Source organism: Leucopleurus acutus, assembly GCF_964270905.1.
Source record: "Leucopleurus acutus genome assembly, chromosome: 7".
Classification (NCBI taxonomy): domain Eukaryota; kingdom Metazoa; phylum Chordata; class Mammalia; order Artiodactyla; family Delphinidae; genus Leucopleurus; species Leucopleurus acutus.
In genome coordinates, this window is record NC_139150.1 from 81,364,498 (window position 1) to 81,387,298 (window position 22,801).

Below are 22,801 nucleotides of genomic sequence, written 5' to 3' on the forward strand. Positions count from 1 at the left end.
TTTGGGAGCTGATGTTGAGTGATACAGAGATAAGGCCATGTGAAGACACAGTCAGACCACCGTTGACAAGCCAGGAAGAGAGGCTCTCACCTCCAACCCTGCCAATACCTTGATCTCAAACTTCCAGTCTCCAGAACTGTGAGAAAATAAATCTCTGTTGTTTAAGCCACCCAGTCTGATATTTGTTATCAGAAATACCTAGGCAACCATAGCAAACACTGAAAATTTCCAAGGTCACATAGTGACTGAATGGCAGAATTGGGATTCAAAACTCAGTCTGATACTGCAGATCACACGGTCAACCATTACATTATATTGATTCCCAGTGGTGTTAAACATCTGAACCTTGGCAGAAGAAATGGGATTCAAAATCATTACACAGAACTAAGAAACACTTCAAAATGTAAGGTATATATTAACCCAAAGCTTATTTAGGCATGGCCCTGAGGTGTGTCCACGTAGCTATAAACTCTCCCAGCTTTTCTCTTAGAAATGAACTGCTCGGGGCTTCCCTGGTGGCGCAGTGGTTGAGAGTCTGCCTGCTGATGCAAGGGACACGGGTTCGTGCCCCGGTCCGGGAAGATCCCACATGCCGTGGAGCGGCTGGGCCCGTGAGCCATGGCCGCTGAGCCTGCACGTCCGGAGCCTGTGCTCCGCAACGGGAGAGGCCACAACAGTGAGAGGCCCGCGTACCGCAAAAAAATAAAAAAAAAAATAAACTGCTCGATGTGTGCAGAGGCCAATTATGATTGAAAAGAACTGCTCAACTGAAATATTATTAATAAACCTGCAGGAATAAGTCACTTTATTTGGTGATATAAGACACAGAAACTTGCCATCATCCTTCCTGTCAGAGCTGAGTACAAATATTGGCTACAGTAGTGAGCCATATTTATTAAGGAGCAGCCAAAAAAAAAAAAAAAAACTCTACTCTTACATTGTCCCATGTAATTTCAATGTACAACAGGATCATTAACTTCCTTGCCTTTTGTCATTTACTGACCATCAGCGGTTTACAAAGCATAAAAACTTTCTTGTTAATAGGGACCTGCCTGTCAAGGATTGCCATTAAGATACTGTCACCAAGAGTCCTTGTTTCTTGGCTAACTGCACAGCAATATAATGTTCAGAAGTAGATGTCTCCGAAAATTCCCTGAATTTCTGAAAATTTCTAAAATAAGAAAAGAACATAATGATTGTAAATTCTCTTGAGTCCTTTGCTGGTCCTGGTATTACACAGAATTTCAGGAATAGTTTACAGTGAAGTGTACAAAAAGATTAATTACAGAAAATGTGTGCCACTAGCAGGAAATAAGTTACATGGTTAACTGTTGTGTCAGAGACTAGCTGGATACTCATCTATGCTGCTTCTTTTCATAGGGCACACAGGGGAGAACTGACTCCTCAGAACCCTGGGCAGGCAGGTTGGAGCCATGTGACTAACTGTGGCCAATGGAATGGGAGCAGAAATGATATGTTTGCCACTTTCATGTTTGGCCCCTAAAATCCTTTGTAAGATCCTCAGCTCTTATGCATTCTCATTATCCCTCTCTCATATCTATTTCTCTCTCTCTCTGTTTCTCCCCTCTCCCCCCTGCCCTCTCCTTCTCTGCCTCCCTCCTCATTTCCTCATCCTCATGGCCGAAGTGAAAAACTCCAATATGGTGAAACCATGTGATGAAATATGTTTGGATCACCACACGGAGGGAAACTGCTTGGGAAGGATGCCTGACCACATCCATCTTCCTGATATGAGAGAAAGAAATGTTTGTATTTTGTAGAGCCTAAGGCTTGGAAGTTCTTTGTAAAACTCAACTTGAACTTAAAAAGTTGGCGTCATACTTTCCTAACTTGTTTTTTTAATCATCACCTTCCAGATTAAATTACTTTCTTAACTCCTTCCTTGATAGATTCATATTAAATAAATAATAAAACTTCTATGACCAGGGTGAGTCTTTACTGCCACCATCCATTCTTTTTCAAGGGAATAAAAGCCTATTCTGAAGCATTCATATAGTGAAGCAGACATTTATTAAGCACCTTACATATGCAGTCCCAGCAGTGATCTCAGCTTTTAAATGTACTATTCACTTAATCCTGACAACAGCCTTATGAAGAAGTTATCACTAGTATCCTATTTACCACAGAGGAAACTGAGGTCAAGAGAGGTAAGTATCATTCTGGTACCAGAGCTAGGATTCCAATTCTCCAGAGGAACTAGCTCTTTATACCAAAAGTAAGTGCTAATCTGCTTTTCAGGGGTCCCAAGTGCATGTCTCCATTTAAAAAACTTTGATGTACCAAGATTTTTTGAAAATTATTTTAGAGGATAGGTATTATTGCTACAAGCACCATCTACATTACAAAGGGACTCCTTTAACGAATGAAGGCACAACTAAGATTAAGATGAGATAATCTGATCAATTCTTATTTACCTAAAGCTATTTGGGGAAAGCACTACTGTACACAGTGAGGCACACTCCCTTCTTCCCCTCCTTTTGTCTGCTTGGTTCATTCGGTCCTTATCTGTGAAACTAGAGAAGCATCTGGATTATGCCTAGAGACTGCAATGCTGTCCCCTGATGCAAAAAACAAAACAAAAACAAACAATTTTCATACCTGATGCAAAAAACAAAACAAAAACAAACAATACTTTATCTTAACAAGATAATACGTGGTCCCTCTATGTAAGATTTAAATGCTGTGCCCTGTACAGGCAGCTAAACACCTATGGATTCTTCAGCTCAACAGACTGGGTGCCATTACTTGGTACCAAGACAGTCTTTTTGTTCTGCTCCCGAGATTACAGGAGTCACCAGTCTCTCCCAGTGTCCTTGCTCCTGACGTCAAACGTTAAACAAGCAGACCACACAATGCTGCACACACAGCTCTGTTTACTCCTGACCCTCACCCAGGGTGGTGCCTCTGGGTGCGGAAAAGGGTGCCCGGTAGTGACAAGACTTAAGTCCAGGGCCTCATATAAGACAACTATGCTTGGATTCACAAATACCATGCAAACCTGTTTACAGGTGTACCAGACAAATACTGGGTAAAGATTAAGGGTCAGGTCATGCACGTTAGTCAGCCAAGATGAAAAACAGTCTCTGCTTCTGTTCGGAGACAGCCACTCACGCTAAAAATAATCTAATTTATATCTTAAGGAAAGAGATCAAATGAAATGAGAAGGACACACCCTGGATTACCAACTGGTTTTAGATCTGAGCCTTTTCATCGTTTTGTTCAATAAATTACAAGACGATTTGTTTGAAAGACAGTGATAATGGCAAACTGCTGATGAAAAATTCATAACTTAAAAATTTTAAATGATCCCTGGGAAATAAGCATTGTAAATTGCAAATATTCCCACTGAAGCTGAGAGATAAATTACCTGAATTTAGGAGGAAAAAAATAGGTATAATTAAGATTGGTAAAAATTTTAAATGTCACACACTTCCACAGGATTTACATTTTACTTAGAAGAGCACATATTTATCTATGGTTATGTATTTGTAATGTAGTAAGGCCAGTATTTAGGATGCCTGGACACCTCTGGTCTCAGGACAGCTCTGGGAAATAGTCAAGTGCAGACAACATCATTCCAGGCTAAAGAACACGGTGACCCAGTAAGGTTGGTAGGAAAATTGGCGCTTAGATTCAAACTCTTGCTGCTTTAAGCACTGAAATAGAGAGCTAACCAATTTATTCAAACTGTAAGTTACGTAGATCTAAAACCCTAAATTGTTCTCTGTGGACAAAAGCAAATAGTATTCAATGTCTACATCATCCTACACTAGGGAGGGCTGGAAGAAAACTGACACTATGACCCTAACATCTGAGCATGGGAAATTAAATATCCAGGCAATCCAAAGGGCACTATGTTAGATACTGGAAATAAAATGCTAAGAAACATACTGAGTACCTTCCCTCATTGGGCTCACCATGAAGATTAAGTACAAGATGCTTTGACAGCATAGAGCAGGTGAACATGACCAAGCCTTGCAGTATGATGACCTGAAAGATGAGTAGATGCCAACTAGGCAGAAGTGGGGTGGGGGTGGCCTGTTCCAGGAACCAATAACCAATCATAGGTTGAGGGGTTTGAGGGCAGGGGCAGGGCCAGCAGCAGTTCCTGTAAATGGAAGAAGCTGGTGAGGCTGAGGAGCTTAGAGTCGGGGAGGGACCAGCAGCATCAGATTGGGGGAGAAGTTAGCAAGAGCCAGATGACTGCTCCGAGCCTGAAAGCACGGTAAAGACATGGGAGAGGGGCAATTATTCTGAGAGGGTGGTAAGGTGCTGGAAGGTTTAAAGGAAGAGACAACATGATCAAGTGTACATCTTAACCATTCTCAACTTCTCAAAGTTTTGGCTGCAGCAGAGAATTAAGCGAAGGATTTTGAAACAGGTTTGCAGATAGGAAGGTAAATCTAAGTCTACTGTAATTTAATCCAGAAATGTGGGACTTCAGGAGTTTTCACTAGCTTCTACTTTCCTTTATTATAGAATGTGTAAAATTATAGACAACTAAAATCTTATCATATAGACAGATCAATGAAACAGAATAGAGAGCCCAGAAATAGACCTACATAAATATAGTCATTGACAAAGGACCAAGGACAACACAATGAAGCAAAGACAGTCTTTCAACAAATGGTGCTGGTACAACTGGACATCCACATGGCAAAATAATGAACCTAGACACAGATCTTACACCCTTCATAAAAACTAACTCAAAGTGGATCACAGATATGAATGTAAAATGCAAAGTTATCATACTCCTAGAAGATAAGCCTAGGAGAAAACCTAGATGGCCTCAGATAGGGCGATGCCATATTAGATACAACACCAAAGGCCTGATCCATGAAAGACATAATTGATAACCTAGTCTTCATTAAAATTAAAAACCGCTCTGCAAAAGACAATGTCAAGAGAATGAGAGGATAAGCCACAGACTGGGAGAAAATATTTGCAAAAGACACATCTGATAAAGGACTGTCATCCAAAATATACAAAGAGCTCTTAAAACTTAACAGTAAGAAAAACAACCTGATTACGAAGTTGGTCAAAGACCTTAACTGACACCTCACCAAAGAAGATATACAGATGGCAAGTAAGCATAAAAAGGATACTCTATAAAAATTAATAAAAAAGCATATACTCCAATAAAAATTAATGAAAAAATATAGCCTACATCATATGTCATCAGGGAAATACAAATTAAAACAACAACAAACTATCACTACACGCCTATTACAATGGCGAAAATCCAGATCACTGACAACACTAAATGCTATTGAGGATGTGGAGCAGCAGGAACTCTCATTCATTGCTACTGGGCATGCAAAATAGTACAGCCACTTTGAAGACAGTTTGGCAAATTTTAATAAAACTAAGCATTCTTTTACCATATGATCCAGAAATTGTGTTCCTTGGTATTTGCCCAAAGGAGATGAAAACTTATGTCCACACAGATGTTTATAGCAGATTTATTCATAATTGCAAAAACTTGGAAGTGACCAAGATGTCCCTTAGTAGGTGAATGGATTTTAATAAACTGTGGCACATCCAGACAATGGAATATTATTCAGCATCTAGACAATGGAGTATTTTTCAGCACTAGGAAGAAATACGCTATCAAGCCATGAAAAGGCATGGAGGAACTTTAAATGCATATTACTAAGAAAAACAAGCCAATCTGAAAAGACTACATACTTTATGATTCCAACTACATGACATTCTGGAAAAGGAAACACTTGGAGACAGTAAAAATATCATTGGTTGCCGGTGGTTGGAGGGGAGGGATGAACAGGCGGAGCACAGAGGAGTTTTAAGGCAGTGAAATACTTCGCATGATACTATAATGATGGCTACATATCAGTGTACGTTTGTCCAAATCCACAGAAGATACAACAGCAAGAGTGAACCCTAACGTAAAGTAAGGAATTGGGGTGATAATGATGTGAAAATGTAGGTTCATCAATTTGAACAAAGGTACCACTCTGGTGGGAGCTGTTGATAATGGGCAGGCTGTGCATGTATGGGAGCAGGGTGTGTATAGGAAATCCGTGTACCTTCCTCTTAATTTTGCTGTGAACTTAAAACTGCTCTAAAAAAATAAAGTCTTTTTAAAATCTGATAGTTTATTTCTCTTTGGGAATAAGGATAATGAGTATATTCCTATTCAGGTGACGCCAACTGATCTTTTTAGCTGCCCTGAACAAACCATACTGTCATTTAGTCAGTTGAGGGGGAAAGGCTTAGCCTCTTTCCCCCTTACAAGTTAAGTGAAAATGAATGATTTCAAAATGTACTCTTATTACATAGTACACATACTTTCAGAATAAACCTCAACTGACTGGAAAATAAGTTCCAACAGCCAAAATCCAGCTGTGCTGCTAGAACAGGGCAGCATCAGTTCTCTTTTGGAGGTTCAAGTCTTGCTCTCCAGACAGGATGTACCTCAGCCCACTAACAGCCTCACACTGGCCGCCTGTTTCTCACAACAGGTTTTGCTCTTCATTAACTCAGTTACAGAATGGTGATCTGGCTCTCCCTTCTAGAAAAAACAAACAATGGTTTATTCAACCTGGTCCCACTACCCCACAGACTGGGAAACACAACCAATCCAGTGGCCTGGGCTTTTCTCAGTTGTTTTGCTGCTGCTGAGTCAGAGGATGATCTAGTTCAGGTAACCAACCACTGCTGCCTACTCCAGGACCCCCAGCCTGAATACATCTCCTGTGGGTAAAATTCCTCCTGGATTCACGTCACCCTGAAAAAACATTTTACTTGCCTAAGTACTTATTTGGGAAACATTTCCCAAAAGGTTTTAAAATGGAAACTTCCTGGAAGGTGAGCACGTTAACTAGATTTATGCAAAGTCTAGAAACATTTCAAATTGCAAATTGCTTGCTATTTAAAATCACTGAAATTTAGTTACTGGGAGTTTGCCAATGGAGGGAGGAAGACAGAGCCAGCAAGAGGTACTGTGCTGAAGGTTTAAGGACAGCACACTCGAAACAGCGGAGGGCTCCTGAAGCCAGGAAGGAGGAGTGCACGGGGTAAGTGTAATGGCCTGGCTAAATTCACATGCTTCCTCAGCACATCCTGGGCCTTGTGAGAAACACTTAACCTCTTGAGCTCCAGTTTCCTCAGTTATAAAGTGGGTATAGTACTTGAACCTACCACGGAATGTGAGGATTAACCCAACTGGAGCACAGACAACAGTGCAAGGAATGCTGTAGGTAATTGATAAACATTAGCCATTGTCACGCTTCCTCTGGACTCCTCTACCCCAATGAGTTAGAGAGAAGTAGGTGGTTATCTCCTGTCTGCTTCTATGTAGTGTATTGGAAAAGGGCTGAAAGGAAGAAAGCCGTGTGGCGTGGAAGCCCCTTGGACTGAAATGTTGTCTTATGGGGCCAGGGCAGGGGAAACTGAAAAGTGAGAGTTGGGTCACGCTCGAGGTCAGTCTGCAAAGCTTATATAGTCCAGGGGTCAGTAAACCTTTTCTTTAAAGCACCAGATATAAAATACTTACCATCTCTGTTGCAACTACTTAACTCTGCCATTGTAGCATGAAAGCAGCCATAGACAACAATCAACAAATGAGCTTGGTTGTGCTCCACTAAAACTATTTACACAAACAGGCAGAGGGCCAAATGGGCCTTACTTTGGGCCCTGAGCACAGGAATGGGGATGGGGCAATGCAGACCTAACCCTTCTGTACCCAGGAACACAGGCCTTTGCTCTCACCCTGTCTGTAGGTCCATATCAAATTTTTTCATTTATGGGCATCACATTATCAATGTGCTTATATTGTAGACAGTGGGCAGGTATATGTGGGAATATGTGTCTTTCTTACCTTATAATGCACATTCACTCTCCCAATATTCCTATCAATTTACCTTGAGTCAAGTTAAATGTAGGCATTTAATCTAGTAATGTTAGTGCAACTATGTGTATTATAGTTATTTTTCACTGAAAATTTTTATTTGGGCAGGAAAGATAGGGGTTGGGGAGAAAATAAAGAGTGCCATATCAGTTTCTATGCTAAATTTTCCCTTTAGACGACATCTATCACCTTCCCAGGTTTGCCAGGAACAATTCCAATTTAAGCCTGTTGTCCTTTAGCATTTATCCAGAATTTCCCCTTTTCTGTAATCAAAAAGTTGCATTAACAGGTTGTAACTGTTATTAAACTGTGTACTAACTATACATTAAAGGTTTTCTTAAGCATTAAAGTTATTAACAGCTGCATTAAAATAAGCCAGGGTGAGTCAGTGGATGTGCGCTTTTTACCTTCAGCGTTCACCTGGTAGCGTGATACATTTGTGCAGTGAAAAGACTTCTCACTAATGTGCTGCTAAATCAGAAGACAATCAGTGATAAACCCATCTCTCCTTTCCTGACTCTCTCTAGACACAATGTAACTAAGACTTTCTTTTCAGGAGCAGGAAACATACTCACTGATAAAACAAATTAAGCTTGGACTAGAGAAGCTGGAGACAGATAACTCCTGCGGGTCTTGATGGTGATGCAGAAAGATGGAGGGGTCTGACCTGCGGGCCACCTGGAAAACCAGCCAGTTGTGCCGCTACCCGCAGATAGATGCACAGTGCTGCCGGGCAGCCATTTGGCCACATCAGTGGGAAATTAGGAAATTACAGGCACAGTGTACAGGAAATAGGTACCAAAAACACAAGTTGGAGAGTCCTGCCACAGAGCAACAGAAAGTAACTAGAATGTTTTCGCTACTGTGATTTAACCATTTTTAGTGTGGTTTAAATGTATAACCAGTTATTTTACTGGATGGTAATGCTTTTACATTTTGCAGTAAATCCTTTTAGCAGCAATGACCCCACAAGACAAAGAAAGATGCATGCTTAATAAAAAGCTCAGTACCAAATTTCCTTTCCTCAAGAATGATGGTGAAACCGTGTAACTTGCTTGAAATATTTAACTGTCACAGCCAAGAGGAGCCTCAGGAGACACGACAACTAAGTATAATGTGGTGTCCTGGTGGAATGATGGAACCAAAAAAAGGATATTAGGGAAAAACTGAGGAAATCTGAATAAAGTTTGGAATTTAATTACTAATAATATATCAATATCATTTCATTCATTTTAACAAATTACTACACCAATGCAAAATGTCATAAATGAGGGAAAGTGGGTACAGGTTATATAGGAACTCTCTGTACCATCTTCACAATTTTTCTGTAAACCTGGCAACATTCTTTAAAAATAGGCTTATTAAAAAAAGTCTGTCAGCATTTATCCTCCACGAGAGCGAATTAGAGCGATATCATTAACCACGTGAACCAGAAGACACAAATCTCCTGAAGAAGCATCATTATCTACATCTTTTAAATTTATATTCTGTACCAAAATAAAACGAAGTTGAAAAGGCCTACAATTTTGAAGCATCTAAGTATGGGAAAACATTCAAAAGAGTCATAAATGGAGACAATTTATTTGACAAGTCTTGTCTTATAAAAGCTAAGAAACTTGTCAAAGTATTTGTCAAAGAAAGTACTTTGAAGGGAGGCAAAAACAGAACTTGGGACAATCAAGGGCTGAACTAGTTACAAAAGTCGATATTCATACATGTCCGTACCAAAAAAAAATTGAGAATATCCTGTTTAGTAGAATCTGCTCTAAGCTTATCACAGAATTTGCTCTTGAAGTGCTCTTCAGCCCTTGTACACAGAATAATTTTCTTAATTAAAAACATGACCCACAGAGAAAAGTCAATTGCTGATGTCAACAATTTCAAATTTAATAATCATAAAATGTAACTCCAAAGAAGATTACAAGCAATTTTATGGAGGAAAAAAGCATAATAAGACCACATTGGAAAAAATATATATTCTTCAAAAAAGTATCAGAGATAGATGAATAAGCAACAGATTAAAATACTTAAATATTTTCCAAAACTACTTACTCTGCTTTGCAATTTTTAAATGTTCACATATTTATTAAAAGATTTTCTTTGCACTAATGTACCTAAAAATTTTTATATATTTTAGAAATAACTTTATTTTTTATTTATTAAAAAGATTTTATATAGAACTGTTTTATAGGACCACATATATAATAAAAGCAATTTTTCAGACAAAATAATATTTCAATAATATTAGATAATTTTAAGTATATTAGTTCTCATTTTATTCATAGGAAAATTCTGGTTTGGAGAACCAATTTTACAGCCACTCTACTTTCCTATCTCATTTCCTTCAAATGTCCCATCTTCTAAACACTCTTAGGTGCTCACTGTCCTCAAATATTTTGCACAGTGCCCAACACACAATACATAAATTTTCAAAAAAGGAGACAAATATGTTATCTTGGTTGATTTCAAATTATACCATTCCTTAACTTTTTTTTTCAATTTTCGAGACTGAAAAGAGTTGGGAAACAGCTTTATTTCTCCCTAGTCAAAGAATATTTTAATCTTACTCTCTGATCAAAACCAAAACTTTCTGTAACTCCTATCTAGAAATCAAACTCTGCACATCAGTCAAGCCTCTCTCAAAAGTTGCCTCTTCCATGAAGCCTGCTCTGAATGATTCAACCACAAGAAATCCTTCCCATGCCACATTTCATCTGAAGCTCTATTTACTGAGTTTTTTGTGGATGTTTTATCTTCCCAGTTACCCTATCAGTCTCCACATCCCTTGCAGCACCCAGAGATCTGACCAGCAACAGATCCTGCATTATGAATGAATGAGGCCGGAGCCTAGGGAAGGCGGACACAGTGCGGGGTGGAGTGGAGAAGGTGGAGCTTTGTACTGGATCTGAGGCACGCTAAGGACTCGGCCTCACGGAGGGTAAAGAAGACAGTGGTGAGGAGGGAGCAGATGAGCCTTGCTGGGCACAGGGTCAGGAAGGAGACAAGCTGGTATATCTGACTGCCAAGCTGAAAAGGGTCAATTCCCTTCACAACACAGTGAGAAAGGAGAGATTCTAGAAGCACACCGGCTTGCATCTCAAATCTACATGCAAGGGCATACACTCCTCTTCAACCTGCTGGCTGCCTTTTGCCTTGATTTAATTTTCCCCTTTCTCCTTTCACACTGTTTCCAACAGGGAAGCAGCCAATATTTGCTATATAACATACACTAAGAAAGCTGAAGAGAGTCAAAAATTGTCAACTGGAGAAAATGTCCTGTGGGGATTTCTAACTAATATTTCTGATATACAGAGACCCCTTCCTTTTCTTCCACTTCAGATTTGTGTGTTTGTGGGTTGAGGATGCTGAAATCAGAACTCCATCCAAGCTAAATGGCTAAAACAATATGGTGAATCCTAAATATATTTCAATAATAAATTAGGATGCATTTTAAACAAAATAATGTTTAAGTTTATAGATATTATTATATATGTGAGTTCTAAAAACAAATTAAATCACATGATTTTATGAAGATCAACATGGACTTATTAAAATATTGCATTATATAGATAACCCATCACCAGCTTCTACAGAAGATGAGGATTTGCTTGTCTTTCTAAAATCTCCCAAAGACTTCTTACTATATACCACAGAAACATGAGTACCAGCAAAGAACTCATTTTCTCTCCTAAAATGAGCATATTCTGGGATATAAGTGAATTCTATCTGTTCACTCAGCAGTAAACTTTTTTTTAAATTTAACTTCTTTATTGGAGTCTAATTGCTTTACAATGTTGTGTTAGTTTCTGCTGTATAACAAAGTGAATCAGCTATACGTATACATATATCCCCATATCTCCTCCCTTTTGTGTCTCCCTCCCACCCCTCTAGGTGGTCACAAAGCACTGAGCTGATCTCCCTGTGCTATGCAGCTGCTTCCTACTAGCTATCTATTTTACATTTGGTAATGTATGTATGCCAACGCTACTCTCTCACTTCATCCCAGCTTACCCTTCCCCCTCCCCATGTCCTCAAGTCCATTCTCTACGTCTGCGTCTTTATTCCTGTCCTGCTCCTAGGTTCATCAGAACCATTTTTTTTTAGATTCCATATATATGTGTTAGCATACGGTATTTGTTTTTCTCTTTCTGACTTATTTCACTCTGTATGACAGACTCCAGGTCCATCCACCTCACTACAACTAACTCAATTTCGTTTCTTTTTATGGCTGAGTAATATTCCACTGTATACGTGTGCCACATCTTCTTTATCCATTCATCTGTTGATGGACATTTAGGTTGCTTCCATGTCCTGGCTATTGTAAACAGTGCTGCAGTGAACATTGTGGTACATGACTCTTTTTGAATTATGGTTTTCTCAGGGTATATGCTCAGTAGTGGGATCGCTGGGTCATATGGTAGCTCTATTTTCAGTTTTTTAAGTAAACTTACTTCTTGAATTCGTATTTAATATATATTGAATAACTGCTACTAACTATTGAATGACTGGCATTTAACTCTAAATTATTATTGATATCATGAAAGGATAACTGTTAGGTACATAAGCTACAGTCACATTGTCTTCAACAGTTAAATCTCGACCTTATGCTTGAGTGTACATGATACTGGCAAGGAAATCTGTTGGAGATTGTACACAACCTGCTCTGGCCTTCTTAAAAGTCTTTCTGAAAGGTTATAAGAGTTAGCCCTGATAATCATGTAGTTAAATGAGAATTTCTTTTCTATGACATCTTTGAACTATCTTAAAACTATTTTTAAGTTTTAAGTTTATTTTTAACTTAAAACAAACATGTAGTGTTTGTTTAGTTACGGTACAAAAATATCACAGAAAAAATTTTAATCTACTTTTAAGAATCATTGACTTTTACCTACCTACCTTGCTACCTAACCATCAAAAACCAATAATGGTTTTCCAGTCTCTCTGTTTATGCAGAGATGGACAAAAAAATATCAAAATAACGCAAAATTAGTTGTAGAGATTTTCTTACAAATTTTCTTGAACACACTTCCCCCCTAAAATAAAATGTTGTTGACATCTTTAATTTTGACATTTCAACAGTTAAAACCCTTTGAGAGGTTCTTGGTCTCATTCAACGATGCCTAGGGTACATTTTCCACAAGATAGAAGTTTCCTGAGATACACTCCACTGCTCATCAACTTTGCACTTCATTGCTTCCCTAGCAACCTGCAGGGAAGTTTAATTACTTTTTCATTTGATTTTCTGAAGAACCAAAGGGTGATTTTTTTAGAATGTGATTTAAAAAAGAAGGTAGCCAAAAAAGCTATTAAAATCTGACTTTTCCACATTATACCAGAATCAGCTGCCCTGAAAACTAGTCCACTTCTGTGCTCCCAGAGCCACAGTCCACTGGAAGAGCAACCAACCTGCAGATTTGCAAACACTATCTCCTGAAGGAATCTGACCTCAACCCCTCTGGAGAGCCAAGAAAAGAGAAACCGGTCTTTTCTCGAGTCATCATCTTAATTCACTGGTTCATCAGATAATGAAAAAGCAATTTCAGTCAACTGTGCATTTACATTTATTTCAGTTTACATTTTTCATCTGAAACCTTTATTTTGCCCTTGCTTCCAGTTCTGCTTCCCTGGGGTATGAGCTGCCCTCTCTCACCTGGTGTGGATAACATCCCTTCTGCAGTGTACAACTGGCCTAAAAGCTACTAAACAAAATGGAAATAAAGGCTGAATGGTTGCTTTAAATCCTATAGTTGCATTAAAACATTTACAGTTTTTCTGTACTGGTACCCTGGACTGTTGTATGTTTCTATGAAACATCTAATGTGACTTTTTTATTGTGTTAATATCTTATTCAGATTGTTGTATAAGTGCTAAAGAAGGAGCTGTAATAGGTGATTACAATAATCGGCCTGAGTGGACAAGGAGAACCTCACAAAGCAGCAGTATCTGTTTACCTCCATGTACAGTTTTTGTAGCATTTCTTTTCAAAGAAAAGAGCATTAAAAATAATTTCAATAAGCAACTACTGGTCTGGGGCCCAAGACCCAGGTGCAAGACTTGCCAGACTCCTGTGGATTCATCTCAGCATAACACCATGGCTACTCTTGGCTACGTGTGTACTTCTCACATGTAGTCATGATAATATAAATCCACGTTTTGTGCTTACTTTTCTTTTTCTTTTTCTTGGAGTAAAATTGCTTTACAATGTTGTGTTAGTTTCTGCTGTACAATGACGTGAATCGGCTATGTGTATACCTATATCCCCTCCCTCTTGGACCTCTTCTGCATGGGATAATTTCTACAAAGACAATTAGAACTACAGTGTCTACCTTGGGGAACTTTCAAAATGGACGAAAGGGGGCAAGGAGTTAAAATATAAATATAAAATGTAAAAATATAAAAATATTTATATAAAAATATAAAAAAAAATGGAAAAGGAATAAAACCGCCCCCAAAAAATTAAGTTCAAAATGACGGCAGCACTCCAGCCCTTTGAAGCTCAGGCATCTGGCCCTGAGAAGAATACAAAAGCAGACAAAGTCAGGAGAGAATGAACAGCGGCCTGTGAGCCCCGTCCTTGGCACAGGAGTAACATGCATTCAAAGGGGTTCTGAACACAGTTCTAATTCATCTGATCAGTTTGCTTTCTGCGTCTTCAGTAAACGAAGGTACCCAGGAAGGAAGGAAGAACTGACAACAGTAAACCATCACCTGGCAGCCTGACAGCAAGAACAGAAAATGCACACAGGAACTCGAAAAGCCAAACTGAACTGCCATCCCCACAAATCCTGGGGATACACTACACCACAGCCCGGGATGAAACTCAGCTTCATAATGATGACCCTGAGTTAGCAAGGAAAGCTGAAGTTATTTTGAAAACAGTTATTAAAAGCAAGGCACCGTGTGAGTCCATATGCTTGCCAAAAGATGGACTGCCCATCGCGGCACGCTATGTAATAGCCACAAAGTAGAAATGACCCAAATGGCCGTGAAAAGTAAAATGGATGAACTGCGGTATCTTCACACAATGAAGAGAGAAAATGACAGATCTACAACTACAGGCTCACAAGCGTAATGGTGACTGCAAGAAGCCAGACCTATGTAGTAAGGAAACAGACACCCAAGAAATCATGCCGGGGGGTCAGGGAGGGGCTATGGTGACGGGAAGGGAGCACGGGGCTTCTAGGTGCGTGCTGTTTCTAGATCTGGATGCCAAATATGAGAGTGTTCCATCTGCGAAGAGTCAGCAAGCCGTATACCAAGCTCCTTGCACTCTTCTGTAGGTGTATTTGTCTCTGAGGAACACGTTCACAAAATATTACACAATATATTCGAGGAAGTATATATTTTTTATCTTCATGGGAAATTCAATCACGAACACTTCACAATTTGGATTTCATTTCAGAGGCAACCCCAGGCAAAATCTGAAGCACGTGATGTTTATCTTTTCTACCTCAGTTCCACCTTCTCTTCCTGGGGCTTTTCTACGTTTTGAATAGCAGCTCCCAACCCAACGTGGCTGCATTCCACACCCTCAATTCTCATTTCCTCAGCAGAGTTGAAGACATGCACGAGTCTCCCAGGGATCTTGTTAAAACGCAGATGCTTCAGTAGGTCTGTGGTGGGGCCTACAGTCTGCGTTGCTGGAAGGGCTCCCAGGTGTGGCCAGTGTTGCTGGTCTGAGGCCCTGAGCTGCAGAGCCTGAGAAAAGACGTGATTTAAAACCAGCTCCTGGGAGCTGAATAATGCCTGTCCTGGGAAATTGAGCATGGAACTCACGGCCTCCTTACGGCTGAGTTTTAGGACCTGTATCTGGTGGAACATTTTGGGCTTCCCCGTGCCTTTCAATTTGCATCCCTGTTAGCTCTACCAACTCAGGCACAAAAACTAGCAGTTGGGGACAGTAAAGTAAGAACCTGTTCCTACTCTGGGAATTTTTGTACAATTTCTCATTAAAACTTCACCTTTGGACTTCTTAGCATAGTGCTTTTCCCACAGCAGTTGCAGAAGGGAGGGAGGGAGGGAGAGAGGAAGAGGAGGTAAAGGAAGAAAGGAAATGAACAAGCAAGCAGTTAGACTGCCTGGGAAAGTGCAGCAATGTAAAGGGCTGGCGTGACTTGCCAGACGGCTGAGGCTGCTTAAATCCAAGATGTCTCTTCCGTGAGGGGCTCAGTGTGGAGTTATGGATATTTTGAGGATGAGTGAGGGTGTAGGGTGAGAATGGAGGGGTAGACACCAGGGTGAAGAAGCCCTCTTCTCCCAGGGGGCATCTCAGAGCCATGAACACAGGGAGGGTAAGCCTCTTCTTGGCCGATAGAAAAATATTAATAACGTTAAACCACCCCTGAAATTTGATATGTGGTTTTGAAGTGTTTAGGCATTTGGAAGGGGTACAAGGGGAATATAATATATGTATAGGGATTTTTGCAGATTCAAATAAATATCTGAAAAATTTCTGGTGCATATTTTATAAGCTGGAAGCAATAAAAAAATGCTCTCTGATCTCACCGGAACCAATTCCCATAGCATTGGGAATCTCAAGAACAGAGTATCTGGAAAACTTTTTTTAGTAGCTGCGATGGTTAATGGCATGTGTCAGCTTGGCTAGGCTGCAGTGCTCCAATATTTGGTCATACATGTCTGGACGTTGCTGTGAAGGTCTTTTGTACATGAGATTAACATTTCAATCAGTTAGATTTGGAGTAAAGCAGATTACCCTTCAGAACGTGGGCAGGCCTCATCCAGTGAGTTGAAGACCTTTAAATGAAGACTGAGCACCCCTAAGGAAGAGGGAATTCTACCGGCCCACTGCCTTGGGGCTCAAACTGCTATATCAGCATTTCCCTGGGTCTCCGGCCTGCTGGCCCACCCTGCAGATTACAGACTTGCCAGCCTCCACAATCGTGTGAGCCTATTCCTTAAAATAAATCCACACCCCCTCACCTACACACACACACACACACACACGCTCACACACACGCTCACACACACGCTCACATCTTATTGGCTCTATTTCTCTAACTAACTCAGTGGCTTATATCACTGTACTTTTCCTGGGGTTAATTGCATAAACAAATGTACCAGCTTCCCCATGAGTATATGCTAGCACTGCTTAAAACAGATGAATAAGGTTATTCAGCTTACTTGGTTGAATAAATTGAATTCAATAAGAACTGAATTCTTATTCAGTTGCTAAATGAGAACTTTAATTTAAAATATTATTCAACAGAATAGGTCACTTTTTAATGGCCCAAATGCTCACCTACAACATAACGTTATAATTCTCACCAGGGTTCATTAGGATGAACCTATCACAGCCTATCCAACAGATCTGTGGACTTCTGTGGACAGATATTTATTAGCCTGAAGACAGCTTACTCACTGTCATCTTTTAGCAGAGAGGCAATGCACTATCCCTTTTTGACCAATATAAAACCTCCGGACCTGTACACACAGAATCAATCTAACCCTCATTTCTGGCTTTGTGCCTTGCTTTAGCCTCCCATACATTTTCACTCAAGACTAGGACTGCTCAGACACAGTGCATGTTCCTATAGCATCAATTAGCTCATCCCTTAGGTCAATAGGTGAATGACGCAGAAGTGGAAGTTGCATTTCCCAGCATGTCGATGCTCTGCGCCCACGTAACAGTCACCAAGTGCAAGCCCATTACCACAGCTGAAGGCAGCCGGCTGCAGGTGAACTCAGTCTGGACACAATGCCCATTCCCTGGGGGCTTCCTCCCAGCACAGACAGTACACATGCATTGTCTTTGTGCATTCTGTCCTTGTTCCTGTAACCCAGCAGCCACAACCCAGGTACCTCCATCCACCGAGTTACCTTCACCTTAAAAAACAAAGTGCAAAATCCTATACTTGCTTTAAAACATTTACAGTTTTTCTGTACTAGTACCCTGGACTGTCGTATGTTTCTATTAAGCATCTAATGTGACTTTTTTATTGTGCTAATATCTTATTCAGATTGTTACTGGTTTTTTGAGTATGCTGGTTGCAAAGCTATACAGATATGGAGAGATCAGCCCCATACCTACTTTTTTTTTCCATATGTCCTTTGTGTGTTTGCAGAACATTAGGTTTGTCTGGAATACATGTGCTGTGTTAGAGTAGAAATGCATGCACTGTAATTCATTCACTGACATCCCCAGGCTAACCATCTCTGCCAGACTGAAGTACATGCTATGCCAACAGATCCCCAAGGAGGAAAAGAAAACATATTTGCATCACAAACACGAACACTAGTTTATGGCATGTCCATTAGAAAACATGATATATGAACGTCCTAAAACATGGATTTTCTAAGCAAATGTTGGTTGACTCCTCAGGAATTCGTCCACCTCAGCCAGAGCAGACTGTAACTGTTCTACAGGAGCAAGAATTACGAGGTGAGTGGGTCACACCAGGGGATGCACTGTGCAACCCCCATGCCTAAGGAGATGGGCAACAAGCCAGCGCCGGCTGCCTCAACCTCCCACCGCCCCTCCACCTCTGGACCAGGCAGCCACAAGAGGCTCACAGCAGGTGAAACTTCCACCGCTGCACCCAGATTTCAGAATGAATAACTCATCTGCACTTGTTTGTTTTCTTTTTTTTTTTGCGGTACGCAGGCCTCTCACTGTTGCGGCCTTTCCTGTTGCGGAGCACAGGCTCCGGACGCACAGGCTCAGCGGCCATGGCTCACGGTAGCTGCTTTGTGGCATGTGGGATCTTCCCGGACCGGGGCACAAACCAGTGTCCCCTGCATCGGCAGGCGGACTCTCAACAACTGCGCCACCAGGGAAGCCCCACTTGTTTGTTTTCTATCCAGACATTAAAAAAAAACCACTCTAGGTCAGAGATACCATTATAACAAAATGGTCACTTTGAGCATGCTCCATAATTGTAATGATCGTGAGGGGGTATCATGGCTGAACATGCCCATAAAATGCCCCCCAAAAACTGAAACTGAAGAGAGCAGTTGCCCTCGGTGTGTGTGGTGGGAGGGAGCTCTCAGAATGTGTCATTATTTTGAGTGTTTCTGCTTGGTCACCTGAAAACGACAGGTGTGAGTATATTTAAAGGGCAAACCTTGACGGAGCCTGTATTTGGTACTGATCCAAAAAGATATGAGACACAGAGCTTTTGTAGCTATCCCAATTTCTTATCTCTGTAAAAAAGAAATTTTGTATTCCATATGTTTGCTTTTCTTGTGGTTAAGAAGCATATAACATGAAATCTCTATTCTTAACAAACTCTTAAGTGTACGGTATTGTTGCCTACATGCACCTTATTGTGCAGATCTCTAGAGCTTTTTCATGTTGAACGACTGAAGCTCTATAATCCACTGAACTGCAACTCTTCATTTCCCAATCCCTGAGCCCCTGGCAACCACCATTCAACTTTCTAAGAGTTGACTACTATAGATACCTCATATAAGTGGAATTATACATTATTTGTCCTTCTGTGACTAATGTCCTCAGGTCCACCTGTGTTGTCACATACTACAGAAATTCCTTCTTTTTGTATAGTTCAGTAATATTCCATTGTATGTATATACCACATTTTCTTTATTCATTCATCTATCAATGGACACTTGAGCTGTTTCCACCTCTTGGCTATTGTGACTAGTGCTGCAATGATCACAGGAGTGCAGATATCTCTTCTAGATCCTGATTTCATTTTTTTGGATATACATGCAGAAGTGGGATTGCTGGATCTATGATAATTCTATTTTTAATTTTTTGAGGAGCCTCCATACTGTTTTCCATAGTGGCTGCACCAATTTACATTCCCACCAACAATGTACAAGGGTCCCAATTTCTCCACATTCTAACTAGCAATTGTTACTTTCTGTGTTTTTGATAACAGCCATCCTAACAGGTAGGAGGCAATATTCCATTATGGTTTTGATCTGCATTTCTCTGATGATTAGTGATGAGCATCTTTTCATCCCCATAAAATTTTTTTTGACTGAAGGACAAAATATTCCAATAATGAAAGGAAATACCACTGTGGTACCAGAAAATATAACCTCTCATCACTAAATTCCCTTATTTTTATTTCATTCCTTTTTTTTTTTTTTAACATATCTTAAAACAGTGACAAATACTTTCAGCTTCAAATGAAGAGAAAGAAAGACATCAGGGTAAAAGGTGTTCTGGACATCTCAATGCTTTCAGAGCTCAGCCCTCCTCCTCCAAGGACACACCATCAGGGCAGCAAATCTGGAGGCAGAAAATACTGTACAGCAACATCTGTTAAGCCTGAACAAGGTAACTCAGGAAACTACAAGAACACCCAAGAGCAAAAAAGAGAGTACAGACAGACTATCTTTGGGTCAAAATACTATCCCACAAACTTGGAAGGGGAAGAAGTAGCATGATTAAAATACTAAGTTAGGGTACCATGGAACCACATGTTCACATCAACACGAACCTTCAAAGCAAGATCACGCCTGACACTTGAATTTACTAGGGCACATTCTCAGGTAGGAAACAGGGGTTGCAAACTGGAAAAAGTATCTTTCCCGCCTCTGTGCTTTGTCCTTCATGGAATATGCAAAACTGGAGATTCCTACTTAAAATCTGGATTTTTCACCATCCTTTATAAGTTGGCGTCGCTGGCAAAACTGGGCCGATGTCCTGCATGGCAGCATCTGTCCGTCCCCCCAGCATATGAAGCAGAGGCTGCTACTGGGCCCCAACTCCACTCCACCAGGTCTATGTTACCTGCCTGGCCCTGGAGGCTTCAGAGTCTGTGAGCCCCCCTCCATTACATCAGTCACAGCCCACGGGGTGGTAAGAGGAGGGAACGTGGAGATAATTTGACAGGGCCTAGAGTCTCTCTTGCTGGAACTGTGACACCACCACACAAGATAAATGGAGATAACTGCTCTACTGAAGAGAGGAAGAAACTCCCTGAATTTAGTTTGTCCACTTGATTTTTCTTTTTAATTAATGCCTTATTATTTTTTTAACATTTTTATTAGAGTATAATTGCTTTACATTGTTGTGTTAGTTTCTGCTGTATAACAAAGTGAATCAGCTATACGTATACTTATATCCCCATATCCCCTTCCTCTTGTGTCTCCCTCCCACCCTCCCTATCTCACCCCTCTAGGTGGACACAAAGCACCAAGCTGATCTCCCTGTGCTATGCTGCTGCTTCCCACTAGCTATCTGTTTTACATTTGGTAGTGTATATATGTCAATGCCACTCTCTCACTTTGTCCCAGCTTACCCTTCCCACCCCCGTGTCCTTAAGTCCATTCCCTATGTCTGCATCTTTATTCCTGTCCTGAGCCTACGTTCATCAGAACCATTTTTTTCTTTTTTAGATTCCATATATATACCGTGTTAGCATACGGTATTTGTTTTTCTTTCTGATTTACTTCACTCTGTATGATAGACTCTAGGTCCATCCACCTCACTACAAATAACTCAATTTCGTTTCTTTTTATGGCTGAGTAATATTCCATTGTATATATGTGCCACATCTTCTTTATCCATTCATCTGTCAATTTGGTCTGCTTGATTTCTGACCCCCAGTGAGAGCTGGACCCAGACCACCCACCTTGTGATTCTTCCCGTTCATTACGCTCACCGATGCCATCCCCTTTGGAGAGAGAGAAACTGTCTAAGAAACTTTTGAGTTTTGACTGGATATCATTTTAAAGCACCCCATTCCTGGTGCAGTTCCAGGCACACATGCATTAAAAGAAAAGTTTTTTAAATGAAGGAGTGAATGAATGACATAGGGAAAAGGCAAGAAGAGTTTCCTCTGTGGGCAAATAACAAAAATGATCCTTAAGACTGGGAACAATTTAAGATGAACTTCTTCCACAATATTATGCCCTCAATTTAAATGACGGATGAGATCGATAAGCAATGAAAAATAGAGAAACTAATGTTTTCAATCTTATACAGTTCTTGAGGATTTCAAGTCCTTTTAGACCAGTATTTCTCACACTTGATAAACATGTAGACCTTATTAAAGAAAATATCTCCTATGGATTCCAGAGTTGATGTAAATATTGTTTATATTACGTCACTTAACTATAAACAAACATAAACCAGATATAAACTCCTTATACTTATAGCTCCCAAACATTTATGTGACCAACACGCATTTGCAAAATCAGTGGAATGAGAATTAGCAACATTCATTTAAACTGACAAGGGATGCACTTCTACTGAAACTACACCCCCACAGCCAATGTCAGTATGGTCCTGGCAGCTTGTGTACTGCGCTTTCCAGCCACACTTACAGGATCAAAACCCCACTCCCTGATCACTTTTCCATTGAGGACACAGACAACCCAACACTCTGTGTTGTTGGTCACTTTCAATTTACGTGGACACATCACTTGCACCAAGTCCACTGTTGTGCCTTCCTCATCAGCCCATGCATGACAAGGAACAGATGCCATACAATCTTAAACACAGAGGCAGGTTTTGAAACACTGTAGCCAAATCTGTCATGTAAGAGTCATCCAGGTGATTCCAAATGTGCTCAAATTAATTTGTTTTATATTATCATATAATGATAACATAAAATGAAAACATAAATGTTTAGTCTTCTAAGATTGCCAAGCATACACATAAAGACCCAAAGGGCCCCCAATTTGAGAAACACTCTTGACATGAAATGTCCATAGTCTGGAGATGTGCCCTGAGGTATTTTTCTGCATTTATTATACTGCATCTCAGGTCCTTCAGATGTCAGAAACTCCTAGGTATTTAAAAACGTGAGACAATGAGCTCCTTGAAGGTCAGGTCTACGAAGGAGTCTCTCTAGTGCCTGGGACACTGGCAGGCACATGAATACCGAGGGAATTAGAGAAAGAATGAAAGAAACACGCCTGAGCTACTGCATCTATATGTCTTGTTTTTATAAGACATATACATAAGGCCTTAAG

General features: G+C 40.3%; 1 protein-coding gene across 3 annotated transcripts in view; it reads right to left on the reverse strand.

Moving 5' to 3' along the window:
• RASEF (RAS and EF-hand domain containing) overlaps nt 1–22,801 on the reverse strand; it is a 94,108-nt gene that overhangs the window by 44,897 nt on the left and 26,410 nt on the right. The gene's annotated exons all lie outside the window — the stretch shown is intronic.